Source organism: Carex rostrata, chromosome 1 (genome assembly GCF_964058835.1).
Source record: "Carex rostrata chromosome 1, lpCarRost1.2, whole genome shotgun sequence".
NCBI lineage: Eukaryota > Viridiplantae > Streptophyta > Magnoliopsida > Poales > Cyperaceae > Carex > Carex rostrata.
The window spans coordinates 1,492,125-1,502,104 of NC_135918.1; the positions used below are offsets into that span (position 1 = coordinate 1,492,125).

At 30.1% G+C, this 9,980-nt stretch overlaps 1 long non-coding RNA gene across 1 annotated transcript; it reads right to left on the reverse strand.

The window, feature by feature from the left end:
* Positions 1-200: 200 nt before the first annotated feature.
* LOC144564930 (uncharacterized) lies at positions 201-2,137 on the reverse strand. Its single transcript, XR_013514783.1, has 3 exons — positions 2,004-2,137; positions 1,751-1,826; positions 201-233 (listed from the first exon to the last, which is right to left on the reverse strand). It is a non-coding gene; the product is annotated as an uncharacterized LOC144564930 (long non-coding RNA).
* Between the last annotated feature and the right edge of the window lie 7,843 nt (positions 2,138-9,980).

Consider the following 9,980-nt stretch of genomic DNA (forward strand, 5'->3'; position numbering starts at 1 on the left):
CTATGTCACACCCTATGGTTGGTATCCGAACGAGATACATTTTGTATGATCTACTTGTACCAGAACTATATATATAAACTGGTTTTATGTATTTTATCGTGATGTGATGAAAATATTGTAATTGCCTTGTAAGCATACATGGAGTTGTATGCTTACGGCGGGGCTCTGTCACGACCTATGGCTACAAGGTGTGACAAAAGGTCCCGCAAAATCTTGCTCAACCGAACCTACGCCTATATCAACATATATACTTAATTCAATCTTTGTTCGACGATTGATATATTCTTACTTGAGTGATATTATTTTCTTTATACTTTCCTTAATATAATCCATATAACTTTGTATCCACCTTCTTGATGTTAAAAATAGATAGTGTTATTGGAGGAAGAGTAAACAAGAACACAAAAATAAATGAAACACAAAATTCTAGACAGCAGCCCTAAATTCTGACCCTTGGTTACTAAAACTGCAATAACTATTTATAGGAAACTCCAAACGACTTGAAACTTGAACTACTAGAAACTAGACTCCGAGACACATCAATTAGACTCTTCATTTGTCCATAATGATCTAGAATTTCCCTTTCAAATTCCCTCATTATTCAGCCTCAAAATCTACCCACTGTGCAGTCACAAATTTAATGGTAAATCAAGTTTGTTCATCAACACTTGCTATTTTGATCCAATACGTTGGACATCATAGAATATGCAAAGTTTGCCTTTTAGAATTCCAATTGAACAACAACATGCACAAAAAAGAGAATAAAGAAAAGAGATCAACTTATAGCAATTTGGTCATCTATTTATTTATTCTTGAGTAGCTATCTGTGCTCACAAATTATTAAATAAACTTCAAAATAATAATTTCTTCTATTCACATTTATTTTGAAAACATTACTTAAGTTTAATACATTTTGCAACTAGTATTTCTATGAAATTTCCATTAAAAAAGACTTATCCTACAACTTTTTACATCCTGTCACAAAGAGGTCCCTAGCCAGGGACTGTTTTCTAAACAATTTTATTTTCTGTCACCAATCAGTCCCTAAACCTTGTCAGACCCGAATTTTTACACTACAAACCCTGTCATTTACCAGAATTGACCTAGAGCTGTTCAGAATACTGGAAATTTACATAACAGACCCTGGAATGTTGCAGAATAACGCAGAACTATGCATAATGCTGAAAAATTACAGAAATGACCTTGGGCAACTCAGAATAGCATACTAGTATACCAGAAAATGCTGAAACGGAATACTATTAAATTGAAAATCAATACCAGCATAGAGAGGAGGGTAATTTTGGTTATTCAAAGTTGTATAAATAGGTTAATCAACCCTTCAAGTGTAATCATGACTAATTCAGAATTTTAGAAGGAAAATCAAGCAATTGTTGACAAGTCATTCAAGCAAAGGAAATTTAATTAATCAATGACATACGTAAGTTGAGATAAAAGGTCATCAAAACTAATTCAATCCATTCAAAATCTCAATAACCAAATTTAATTTAACACGAGAGTTTCAACCGATCAAAACACTCAAGCCTTAGTAGAAAATATAAAATTTGCAAGGGCCGGTTTGAATCATGCACAACAACACTAATTAACTTTATGAATCAAATGAAGCTTAAATTGCATAAATCGACAATGTCACATAAAAATTCAGATCTATCAATTTTCCCAACTACACAAACCCTAAATCAATCATAATCAAAATAATTCCAGATTTTAAGAGAGTGAGAGAAGAACTTACCAATTAACACCTTTATTTGTTGGATTAGACTAGATTAATCAAAACCCTTCTCTAATTTTCGGATTTGAGACAAACCCTAAATGAAAAAAATCAAGATTTAGTTGAAATTGAAAAGAGGGTCACCAAATTAACACATAGAAGCTTAATGGAGATGGATTACGCATAACTTATACAAAAAATTCGGATTTGGAGCAAAACCCTAGCAATGGAGATAAAATTCAGATTTTTGAAAGAGAGGAGAGAAAGGGAGTACCAATGGGAAAGCTAGATGGCCACTAGAAGGAGAGATTCTCAACAATTTCCATTATTTTCTTCAATTTCTCAAGGTTTCTTGGTGGATTTTTGAGGGAGAAGAGATGACCTCTCCTTCTCTTTCTTTTGGCAGCACACACACAAGGGAGCAACGAAGGGAGAGAGAGAGGAGTTGAATTGTTTACATGCATTTTGAATATTTTTCAAAATAGACCCTCTACTTGTTTGATATTACTAAAAGAAGAATATACATATATAGATATGTATATAAAAATTTCCATATTTCTTAATAAATCTTTAATTTATGTAAGGTATAAATTTCAAGATTTGATTAAGTCTGACTGTTTCGAAATTTCAGACTAATGTTATGTTATAATTGTTTTAATTTTCAACTCCTAGTTCAACAACAAAAATTTTTGATTATGTTTTAAACATTCTCATTTTTTTATTATAAATTTTTTTTTCTTAACGTAACATTTCCTCATCCAACAGAAGGAGATCTAGGAGATTCTTAATATCAAAAGACATTATAAGATTTAATTTAAAGTAAGAGTCATCTCCTATAGATTTATACCAAAATTGAGTCAAAAAAATAATCTTAGCACCAGTAACCCTAATAGAATAGGGAGAACTAACATTAAAACATAATATATTTTGTTCTAACCAAATAATTCATAGAACAACCCCTTTTAATAGTTCAACTAAGAGTCTTTTTTTTTGAATTTAAAGGAATAGAAACATCAATCATCCATAAGTGGTAACATCACGAAAGTTTTGAATTTTTACTATTTATGCTTAAACATTATTTTTATAATATTAAATATACTATATACATCTCTGTTAAAAAAATAAGGTTTCTTTTAAACGATTTAAAGGATTTTGATATCAACTAATATAAAAAATAAATTTAATTTAAATTTATATGTATTATTTAGTATGATAAATAATTAAATTAATAATTTGTGTGTTCAATTAACAATGTAAAAAGAAGAAGAGTGAGTCCATGGTACTATGTGTTAGTTTGTAATAATCTAGAAGTCAATAATACGATAATTTATCATATAAAGCTTTATTTATGAATTAGATGTTTAATTATATATCATTTTGTTGCCATGAGTATTATTGAATTATGGATCATTTCGAGTTCATGACTGGAATTGTGAAACTCCATAATAAAGATGATATATATTCTTAAGAAGTCACTAGCCAAGGTAATTAGCAGGAATACTAATTAACCGTTACTAGGTTAGTATGTGGATTAAAAGATGATTAAGTTTTACAAACCATTGACACGAGATGTGATTTTAATCACATAGATACATGGTCTAGGAACATGGTATTTGACAGACCCCGAATGAAACATTAAATAGAATTATGTTCGTGTCATTAATGTTTTCATTTAGTGTCAAGTTCTACAGTATGAGGTATTCATCGTTCCTACTAAGAGATGTGTATGTGTGAGTGTTATCTAATGTTGTCCGTAAAAAGCAGTCATAACGGTAGAACTTCCATATGTATAGCTTAGCTGAGAAAGTGATGGTTTACCAAAAGTACTATTGTCCCTCGTATTTTGTACGAGCTATAGCATCACTGGGCCCCTTGATAGAGTAAGATTATCTGCTAATAGTATAATTATAAGAGTAATTATATTTGATAATCTGCTCAAGATCAAGAAAAAAATTAAGTTTGCAAGGATGACACACACCTACCTTAAAACTGATCTGATAGCTATGAGACGAAAGAATTGACACAAGTAAAATAGTTTACTGGATCGTGATATTGTACAGTACAGCATCATCTGTGTAATTGGATGGTCATAGTGCATTCTGCCAAGTGCCTCCTATGATTATAAAAGTTAAAACAGTTTTAATTCTATTTACCAACATAACACAGATCCTATTGGGTCACACCATATAGGAGCTACTCGGAGAATCTTGTTGATTAATTATAAATTGATTATGATTAATAATAAGATGGTTATAATTAATTATACGTGTTATAATTAAATTATAAATGTCATATAGGATGACAAGCAAAAACAAAGTTTAATTTATAAACGTACACATTACGTTGTATAAAAGTTACCGAAACAACAAACCGCAAGAAATATAATTGTTCAGAATAATTATATGGATGTTAATTGAATTTGGGCCAAGGGCATTTTGGTCTTTTTACATGTCATCCTTATCCACATGACATGTCATCATCCTTATCCACCGAGGGTATTTTGGTCTTTTCACTTTGAAACCTCCTTACTATTCACACCTCCTTACTATTCATGGGGTATTTTGGTAATTTGGCAACCGCCACAAATGCCTATAAATATGGGTGGAGGGGTAGAGAGAAAATTACTAATTCATTCGTATCGTTTCGTGTCGAATCGAATCGGTATTTTCTCTCTTTCTCGTTTTCTTTCCCAAATAGTGTTTCGGTTGAGAAAAGAAAGTTATACGTAGTTGACGAATAATCTTGCGGGTTGTTGATTGGTAGATTTACGGGATCGGTAAATAGTGTTTTCTCAAATTTCGCGGTATTTCAGTTTTGCTTATTAGTGAATCTGAATAACTAAAAATTCATGAATAGTGTTATTACGCCTTTTTCGGTGAATAGTGTTTTTGCAAAATCCCGCAGTTGATAGTATTTCTGGCAAAAGAAATAAACCGCTCTCCGGTTAGTCCTGGTGGATAACCGATAGAGGTATCAGATATCTGATACTCCGAGACGAGTCATTCCCAGATGTCGCTCTTCTCGCTCTGCTGCATTCCAATTAAAATTTGGAATCAAGGTATAAATATGTTATATTAATCTATTTAATTGGTAAGTAGATTAAAGTTTTAGAAATCAATCATGGAGTAGATCTGTAAAAGAATTAAAAGGGGTTCTGATGTCAAAGGAATATGGAAGGTGGATCCCTTGGAATGTTTCCTGACATGCCCCAATTAATTTTTGGCTTAAGTTAGAAGTAAAAATTTTGTTTTATGTTCTTTCCGCATCTTAAGCAAACAAATGAGTTTGAACAGTTAAAACCCCAACAGACTTAATCAATGGGTTTGAACCGTCAAAACCCAACACTATGCATATCATGGGTTGTTACCGTGCTACAGCTCTATATTCGAGTTTTGAAATCCTAACGATCAATCCGAACCATTCATCTTGTTCTCCATATTAATATGTGTTTGGAGACCAAATTTTATATTTTTTGAAATTTTTTTACTATTTTTTTAGATATTTAGAAAATCACTTGATCTGAAAATTATGGACCATCCAAAAATAGTGATTTGAAATAATAACAATTGAAAATAAAACTAAGTTGCAAATAAGAATTAGCAAAAGCCTCAACCACATACACAAATATATTGATAACAATTGAAAATAAATTTGGATATTGATGTTGTAGAGCATGCTCATTATACCACCTATCCAACCAAAAAACCGTAAACTTACCATTTCCTATTTCCTTATTTAAACCTAAATTAATCACCACATGGTCTTTCAAAATTGATCTCCATAATGGAGAACACACGGAAGGGTTGGTTCTACATCCATACTTAACAGTATTAATTTCCATGTAACATGAACAAAATTATCAAGAAATGTAATCCACCATTTAGCTAAAAGAGACTAATTCATCATTAACTTCCAATCTAATACACTCAAACCCCCTTGATCTTTACTTTTACAAACTTCATTCCAAGCAACCAAATAATATTTTTTCCTTGTGGAATTTTCCCCATGCCAAAGAAATTTGCGTCTAATTTTATCTATGTTATTCCTATTTTTTGCTGGCATTCTATAAATAGACATCCAATATAATGGAATTGTAAATAAACAGAATTGAGGAGGGTGACTCTTCCTCCAAAAGAGAGTAAAGACCATTTCTAACTCTGAAGTCTCTTTTCAATCTTATCAATTAAAAGTTGCCAATCTATATCAGTTAAGGCTTTGTTATTAATTGGTACACCTAAATACCGATTTTTTATTTATATAAAAAAAATTAAAAAAATAACCAAACGTCTGCTGTATTTCCAAAACTACCCAAACTAGAATTTTTTTTTTCCGGTTTTAGCACCAATTTCTGGAAATTCATATCTAAAATCGGAATTTTTTTTTTTCCGAAAATAGGAATTCCAATGTTTTTTTTTATAAAACTCATTTACATATATACATATACATATATTATATATATATATATATATATATATATATATATATAGAGAGAGAGAGAGAGAGATAGGCTAATGTGCTTCCATAAGCACTTGGCCCGAAGTGCTGCCACCCTATTTTCGATTTTCCAAAATCCAAACTGTCGATCCGAACCGTTCATCTTGTTCTCCATATTAATATCTGCTTGGAGACCAAATTTTACATTTTTTGGAATTTTTTTGCTATTTATTAAGCCACTTTGAAAATCGCTGATCCAACGGTGAACCCCTGATTTTACTGTTTGGCAAGCCACCGTTGGATCAGCGATTTTCAAAGTGGCTTAATAAATAGCAAAAAAATTCCAAAAAATGTAAAATTTGGTCTCCAATCAGATATTAATATGGAGAACAAGATGAACGGTTCGGATCGACTGTTTGGATTTTGGAAAATCGAAAATGGGGTGGCAGCACTTCGGGCCAAGTGCTTATGGAAGCACATTAGCCTATCTCATATATATATATATATATACACACACACACACACACATGTATTATATTATAGAGATGGGCTACAGTGAGTTCCGAAGTAAAACACATTTATACTTCACGCAATATTTTCATTTTCAAAGTTCAAATAGCCGATTCGAACCTTCCAACATGTTTTTCATAATAATTTATGCTTGGAACTAAATTTTATATTTTTTAGAATTTTTTTACTATTTATTAAGTCACTTTAAAAATCTAAAAATCCGGATGAATAGTAAAAACAGTAAAAGTTTCTAGACCACCGGATCGGCAATTTTCAAAGTGGCTTAATAAATAGTAAAAAAATTTCAAAAAATATAAAATTTGGTCTCCAAGCACATTTCAATATGGAGATCATGTTGAGCGGTTCAGATCGACGTTTTAAACTTTAAAATCACAAAATATGAGTGTGAAGTAAAATAGTCGCTTTACTTCGCAACTCACCATAGCCCATCTCTTATATTATATATACATATACATATACATATATTATAAAAAATGAGTTTATAAAAAAAAAGCCCAAATGACGTTTATAAACAAAATACCGATCGTTGTATGTCTACCGCTGAACGAAAACTTAAACTGAATTTTTGAGACATTAAATTTTGAAAAGTCAAATGCACATTAGTCACTCACTCTCTCTCTCTCTCTCTCTCTCTCTCTATATATATATATATATATATATATATATATATATATATATATATATATCTAGATATCTCCATTCTATTATTAAGCATGTTGGGTGTCCGATCCGCCAACGGCTACGATTGAGAGATGAAACTTCAGATTTGATCTCAGCTCTCCAATTACATAATTTGTCTTCTTTTGATTAAATGCATCTCTTTTATGTATAGAAGTCTAAATTTAGTTAAAAACATACCTACCACATGTGCTGTCACACGATACTTTACAATTTAAAATGAACAAATTATGAAATTTAGCTATATATTTATTTGTTTGCTTATTCCTTTATTTTCATATTTTTTCCTCTTCAATTAAGAAGACTCCACCTTCCATTTTCTTATTTATTGTTTTCTTACTTCTTCGTTTCTATACGAATCACAATGGAAATCATTTTTTTTTAAATTTCCTTATTTTTCTTTCTTTGTTTCTATACATATTGGTGTGGACAATTTAGAATATATTTCCAATATATAATATATCAATGTGTGTATGTGTGTGTGTGTATTCTAAATTGAAAACAAAGAAGAATATAACATGAAACGTGTGTGTGAATATATATTTTTCTTATAATATGTGTGTGTGTGTGTATATGTATCATATACATACAAACGATAACACTTTTTATTTATGTTTTTTGATATCATATTATATGTTGATATTGAATTGTTGTATGATATTTGATATTAGATTCGAATTGAGCTATTATTTGATATCATTGGTATTTAAAAATAAAGAATCATCACATCATCAAATTGTTATCAGAGATCACGATTAAAGTTAATTAAAAATACATAATCATATAAATTTTCTATTAACATGTGTTTTAATTTTTAGATAATTATTATTTTCATTGATATATTTGTTTCTTATAATATGTCTCCGTTGCAACGCACGGGTATAATAATAGTGTATATATATATATATATATATATATATATATATATATATATATATATATATATATATAGTGACTAATATGCATTCGGTAGCATATGGGCCGATATGCATACGGTCCAAATTTGAAATTTCAAAAATTCAAAAAGTCGATATGAACCGTTCATCTTGTTCTCCATATTAATATGTGTTTGGAGACCAAATTTTATATTTTTCTGAAATTTTTTACTATTTATTAAGCCACTTTGAAAATTGCTGATCCAACGGTGGCTTAACAAAACAGTAAAATCAGCAGCTACCATTGGATCAGCAATTTTCAAAGTGGCTTAATAAATAGTAAAATAAAATCAGAAAAATGTAAAATTTGGTCTCCAAGCACATATTAATATGGAGAACAAGATGAACGGTTCCAATTGACCGTTTGGATTTTGAAAGTTGAATTTGGACCGTATGTATTTCGGCCCATATACATTCGAATGGACATTAGTCACTCTCTATATATATGTATATGGAATATGCTAGCATGCTATGCATAGCATAGAGGGCCTTCATGCAACGGCTCAATATTCGACTTTTCAAAATCCTAACAGTCGATCCAAACCGTTCATCTTGTTCTCCATATTAATATGTGTTTGGAGAAAAAAATTTACATTTTTTGGAATTTTTTTACTATTTTTTTAGATTTATTGAAAATCACTGTTTTTGTTATGGTCCAGATTTGCTGAAAACAACGATTTTCAATAAATCTAAAAAATAGTAAAAAAAATTCCAAAAAAATGTAAAATTTGGTTTCCAAACACATATTAATATGAAGAACAAGATGAATGGTTCGGATCGACCGTTAGGATTTTGAAAAGTCAAATATTGAGCCGTTGCATGGAGGCTCTCTATGCTATGCATAGCATGCTAGCATATTCCTATGTATATATAATAGAGGAGGGATCAAGTTACAACACTTGAAAGTTACAACAAAGTTACAACATCTATTTTTTTTCATTTTCAAAGTCCAAATCGTCGATCCAAACCGTTAGATATTCAATCTATATTAAAATGTGCTTGGAGACCAAATTTTACATTTTTTGAAATTTTTTTGCTATTTATTAAGATGGGTACAAAATCGCTGTTTTTTAATGGTGCAGAATTTTAATAAAAACAACGATTTTGTACCCATCTTAATAAATAGTAAAAAAATTTCAAAAAATGTAAAATTTGGTCTCCAAGCACATTTTAATATAGATTGAATATCTAACGGTTTGGATCGACGATTTGGACTTTGAAAATGAAAAAAATAGATGTTGTAACTTTGTTGTAACTTTCAAGTGTTGTAACTTGATCCCTCCTCTATATAATATATGTATATGTATATATGTAAATGAGTTTTATAAAAAAAAAAAAAAATTGGAAATCCCATTTTTGGAATTTTTTTTTCTGATTTTGGGACAAAAAACCGGGAAAAAAATTTCCGGAATTGGATACCGGAATTTTTTTTTCGGTTTTAGACTTGAATTTCCAAAAATTGGTGCTAAAACCTGAAAAAAAAAATTCTGGTTTGGGTAGTTTTGGAAATAAAGCCCATGTTTGGTTATTAATTTTTTTTTTTGGATATAAATAAAAAAAATCGGCCTAAATAAGTAAGTGGCAAAGAAACTACTTTGCATCCTAAAACAGTAGCCAATTCCTCACACTATAGATCAGATAAATTGAGAGAGAACATTTCACTTTTCTAATAA